The following is a 6,000-nucleotide window of genomic DNA, read 5'->3' on the forward strand; positions in this document are numbered from 1 at the left end:
TTAGTTGCTACTACCAGTTGTTGCTGCAAGGTCAAAAGTTCTAGGTCAAAGTTTTTACTAGAAGGATATCATCTGCAGAAGAAGGGAAGGGTTCACTTGGTGATTGGAGGAAGTTTGTGTCTAGGTCAGGAGTCTTGGATCATCTTGTGAAACTATTAAAGGAAGAGTTGTTAATTGGGTTTTCCCCTAGATAGGGGTTTTTCCCTAGTTGTCTGCCTACATTTGGGGTCTTTATTCTTTGTTTTATGGTTATCAGTAATTACTCGATGAACTAAGTTAAAAGAAGAAACACAAGAAAATTAATAAGAACATAAGAATATCACAAGTAATTATCAACATAAAGGAAATATTTATGCCTTTATGATTTTCCAACATGGTTTCAGAGTTAAGGTGAAGAAGAAGGAAAAAGGCAGTCGAAAGGTCTACTAAAAGGAGAATAAGGAGTTTTAATAAGTTTGAATAAGGGTCATTAAGGGAAAGAATCATATAAGAAGTCAAGCCTACCATCTTCAAGAACAATGTCTAACTCAATGAAGGAAGAAAATAAATTAGAAGGAGCATCCAATTACAGGGCATGGAAAAAAGAGGATAGATCTCATCCTCGAGAAGAAAAAAAGCCTTGGATCTAGTCAAAGGAAAAGTAAAGAAGCCTACAATTAAGTCAAGTGATGCAGAAAAGGAAAAATTCAGGGAAACAAAAATATTGAACATGACCCTAATGGTGGATGGAATAAAGGATAACCTCATCCCATATATATCCAACATAGATTTCTCTCAAGAGATTTGAAAGGATACCCCTACATTCGAGAATGCATGTAGTCAAGAAGAAGTCAGAATATCTTTAGTAAACAACAAGGAGAGTGAAGAAGAGAAAATATTGAATACCTATTTCAAGAATAAAGGAACCTTCAAGAAGTCCAAAAGGCCAAGGAAGAAGATAGACCTATCCAAGATTGAATGTTACAATTATCACAAGATGGGTCACTGTAAAAGTAATTGTCTTAAGAATCCAAGAAGAGATAGATCAAGCAAACATTGTCAACGAAGGTTCACCAAAGAAGAAAAGGATGGAAGGATCTGAAGTCAAAACCTATCTGCTAGGGACTCTATCCCTTACATATCCTTCTACTCTAAGTTTTGAATTGTTTTCCTTTATGCTTTGATTTCTAGTATTTGTAGGTTTAGCATGCTATGGAAAAACATTGTTGAATTGTTTTGTTAAAGTTATAGGTATCCCTTAGGATTGGATTAAGAGGGATCCCTCACCATTTTTCCAAAGATAAGTATCTTACTCCTTGTATTATCTTTTATATTTGGTTTTCCTTTTCTTATTTAGATGTGTTTATACTAGATGCTAATAACATTCATTTTTATATTTTCCTTGTTTATGAAAAGCTTGTTGATATGCCTAAGGGCTATGGAGAAGAACTCACAAGACAAAGCATGCTAGAATCTCTATTGGAATTGATTTCCTATAAGGTTTGTCTAACTCAAATGTATGTTTTAGATCATAAGTTTTGTTCTCTTCGTGATAAAGGTATATTCATTTAAATTTGCTTGACATTACTAACAAATGTTATGTCTAGAACCTTTAAATCTTAAAGATTCTTATTTTGGGAGATTAATCCTTAGATTGAATCTACCCTCATTAAAATCATCATGTTTGTGGAACCCTAATAGGTTCTTTGTAAAACCCTAACTAAACGGTATGTCAATGCTAATGTGAAATCCCTAGCCTACTTAGGGTTACTGATGAAATCTAGATAATATTATTATTTTTATGTGTGGGGTTTGATGGTATTATCATGTTTGAAGTTTTAGTATTGTTTTCGAAACCCTATCCCTTTAGGGTTGGATGGTAATGTATTCCTAGACCTCAAGGTTTTGGTAAATTAAGGTTTATGAGTAAAACCCTTATGTATCGAGAGTAAGCTCCTAAGAATGAAACCCTAGGTATATGTTTATTCGTTTGATCAAAACCATAGCCTAATCAAGATCATTATATGTCTGAATTTAAATGTATTGATGTTTGAGTCTTGGTCTTACCTATTGAATATGCTTGTGCGTGATATGTATATGTGCTAACCAAATTGTTGATGATTATAGTGTGCAAATTTGAGGGTTTGTAACTAAGCCATAGTAGAAGTTTGATATTCTAGGATATGGTGATATTGTTTCTATTATGATAATAAAATCTAGGGTTTACAACAAACCCTAGTAGAAGTTGGTCATTTAGTTGAAACTTCAGATTGCATTGTGATTGGTTTTTATTATTGATATCTAAGGCTTAGTGTCTCAGAGGTGGAATCTAGGGCTTGCAATAGAAACCTAGTAGAAGTCTAATAGATGAATTCTAAAGTTGTTGGATGCATTGTAGAACTATACTTGTTTGAATTGCTTCTAGGGTTTGCAATATATTATAGTAGAGTATGTCATATCTCTGAAAGAAATGTTGAGGCCCTAGATATAATGAAACTGATACTTGATTGAGTTATTGATGTGATAGAGGGGTTATAACCTAACTCAAGCAAGAAGTTGAAGTATAGAAGTATGTGTCTCTTGTTGATTATGAACCTAAATAAGTATTTGATGTCTAAAGTTTGATGCTTCCATTATTGTATGATTCTTATATGGTTTACTTCATGCTTCTATATATAAGTATTTGGTTGTACTTGTTGTCTAAGTTGTGCAGGTACATAATCTTCAAGATGATGAAGATGTTCGTAAGTAAAGTTGATTTGATTGATAAGCATGATGAAGGAAGTTATATGAATGATGATGATCAAGATGAATCTGCTAAGAAGGATGGAAGTCATGAAAGATTCTTCGATGTCATAGAGATCTCCCTAAGTTAAGAGGGAACCTAGATAAAGGAAAGAAGGATATCTCCCAAGTTGAGAGGGAGGGCATATTATAGTCATGATGGATACCTTGAAGAAGAAATTGGAGAATTTATACTGAAAGAAGGAAAGCAAGATCTGGTTGTAGAATATGTTGTTGCATGAGAAGTAGGAAAGGAAGTTATATGATTGAGGAAATTTCTATCAATATTTGTTTGGAAGCCTCCAAGACCTACTATGATAAATAGCAAAGCAACATCAAGTTGATTGAAAAACCCCGAAGGTTTGTGTTTACTTGTGTATATTTGAAATTTTGTTACTAATTGGGGTTGTGATTGTTCAGGCAAATCTCTCGCAGTTTTGGAAGCATGCTTGATGTTACTAATATGTTTGATCAATAGAGATTTGATGTGTTGAGTCATTGTGTATGCCTAGGAGGACATCTCATCGACCTATGTGTTGATGTCTAGTTCTTGAAGTAGGGAGGGTTGCATTGGTCATATAGCTCTCACATTGCATTACACACCTAGTTCCCTGGGTTGATGGTTAGTAAGTAAGCCTAATGGTACCTAGAGAGGATTAAAGCTTTAGTCCATCTTAGTCCCACCCGAATAGATTGCCTTGGTCAAGAATATAGTATGTGGCACTGTAAGTGCCTAAACTCTTCATGGTTCATGTGTTATGACATTTTCCATGTACTTGTATATGTATGTATGAATGCCTCCCTAGTTAAGAGGGAGTGTTGAAGAATGTAACTAGGTCAAGTCTTCATAATTGTATTTGAGTCATAATGAAATGTATTTATGAAAAGAAAGAAAAAGAGATTATTATTATTATTGTTATTATTATGACTTATTAAAGCATGGGTTTCATGCTTGGGTCATCATGTTTTAGGTCAAAGTCCCCATTGAGGACTTATAGGTTTAATATTAAATCATTAGAGTCATTTTCCATTTAATGAGACCCTTATTGGGATTTTGAATCATGTAAAAATAATTATTACTGAGTCCAATAAGTCATTTTTCACCTCCACACCAAGTCAGCCCTTACCTAATGAAGTCAACCTACATAAGGATAAATTGAACTCCAGAAAAGGGTATATATATAAGCAGTTCGATTAATTTGGAAGACTCACTCACACAAGTTGGATATAGAACAAGGAGGAGCAAAAAAAGTGTGAAATTCCAAGAGAAGAAGGAGAATGGGCAGATCGAAGTTTTCTAGGTCATCTATCTCACACGTGTGAATTTACTGGGTTGTTGTTAGGATCGAAATTCTAAATTTTATTGTTGGGTCGAAGTTTAGTTGTTGGGGAAGTTTGTTGTTGCTTCTAGGTCTAAGTGTTACTTCTAAGTCAAAGTGTTGTTTATAGGTCGAATTTTTGTTTCAAGATAGAAGTGTTGCATCTAGGTTGAAGTTCAGTTGTTGTTACAAGGTCGAAATTTCTAGGTCGAAGTTGTTACTAGAAGGGTATCATCTACAAAAGAAGGGAAGGGTTAACTTGGTGATTGGAGGAAATTTGTGTCTAGGTCAAGAGTCTTGGAATATCTCGTGAAACTATTAAAGGAAGAGTTGGTGACTGGGTTTTCCCCTAGATAGGGGCTTTCCCCTAACTTTCCACCTACATCTGGTGTCTTTGATCTTTGTGTTATTGTTATTGATTATTTCTTGATGAATTAAGTTAAAATGAGAAACACAAGAAACTTAATAAGAACATAAGAATATCACAAGTAATTATCAACATAAATAAAATATTTCTACCTTTCTGATTTTCCAACAAACTTAACCATTAATAGGCTACTAGATTCTCTTATAACTAGGGGACTGGGAAGAAAAGGCGTTCCATTCTATTCAAGTACATTTTTTTCCATAGAAGATAAAAGTAGCCTAAATTAGGTAGAGAGAGATGTAACATATAGGTTATGTTCCTTGTAGCAACCCACCTGCCACATGTCTCACTTGTTTGTACTTGCATCTTTCCATTTAGGGAAAGAGAGAGCAAAGCAGTCTCACCTTGCAACTATTTTTTCTCCCGAAAGGGTTTCACAGGTCATATCATGTGATATTAGAATTGTGAGTGATTGTATTTTTGTCAATTCTCTATTTTCTATTTTTTCTATATCACATGAATAAAAATAGTAACTTAATAAATCAAGAAGTCTAAGGAAAATAAACTTCATAGTATAGGTTTTCAATTGTAGATATAAATTTATCAGATATGTTGTGACAAATTATCCAAATGGAATATCCACAGTAGTTTACAAATCAAATTAGTATCAGAGCAGGTTTTTTTCGGTATATTGTGGGGAGTTGCAAGGGGTCCAAATTGTTGAGATTGCAACAAGATGATGGAGCTTAGTGAAAAGAGTCGCCTTCACTAAGTGGGCTCGCAGGCTATTTTTGGCGCAAGTCTATTTTTAGACTATGTCTATTTTTAGACATATGGATCATGTCTATGGATTGCAGGTTGTTGTTTATGGATGATTGATCAAGTTGGGAAAAAATAGATGGACTTCTATTTTTGATGAAAGTGTGAGTGATCACAGTGTGAGTGATCACAGTCTATTTTTAGACTAGCTGTCAAAAATAGAAAAGTCAAATATTATTATCTCACAATAATATTTGGACTATAAAATTAATCTTATTCTCTTGGAGCACTTCAGTTTGAGCTACAGAGGTGGCACATGCAACTGTCAGAAGGAAATACGCTTTTCTTATGAGTCAGTTGAGTTGTTGTATGCATGACTTCAGTTAGAACTCAATCAGTTGAGTTTGGTGGAGTTGATTGTGGAGTTGATGGAGTTGTGTTCAGTTTAGCTTTGTTAAACTAGTTGTATTTAGTCTAACTGGCAAATAGACAAGAGATGAGTTGGGTGAATTAGTGATCAAGTGTTCATGTCCTAAGTGTCGTAAAAATGCTCAAAATTCAAAGTGCTCAGAACTGGTTCAAAGCTGAACGACTAGAAAGTGCTCTTCCTCCTGATTCCGGCGCCGCAAACGGTTCGGAAAACGGTCGCCGTATGAGGAAGATATGGCCAAAAGAATATTTTGCCCAAAACATTAGAAATTTGAATTAAAAAAAATAAAAAATTAAAAAAAAAATTAAAAAGGAATATTCTGCAGAATATTCCTTGGAATATTCCCTTTTTAAGGGCCAGCC

The sequence above is a fragment of the Pinus tabuliformis genome, chromosome 8, assembly GCF_031772625.1.
Source record: "Pinus tabuliformis cultivar Carrire ecotype Pingquan chromosome 8, CPIR1, whole genome shotgun sequence".
Classification (NCBI taxonomy): Eukaryota; Viridiplantae; Streptophyta; class Pinopsida; order Pinales; family Pinaceae; genus Pinus; species Pinus tabuliformis.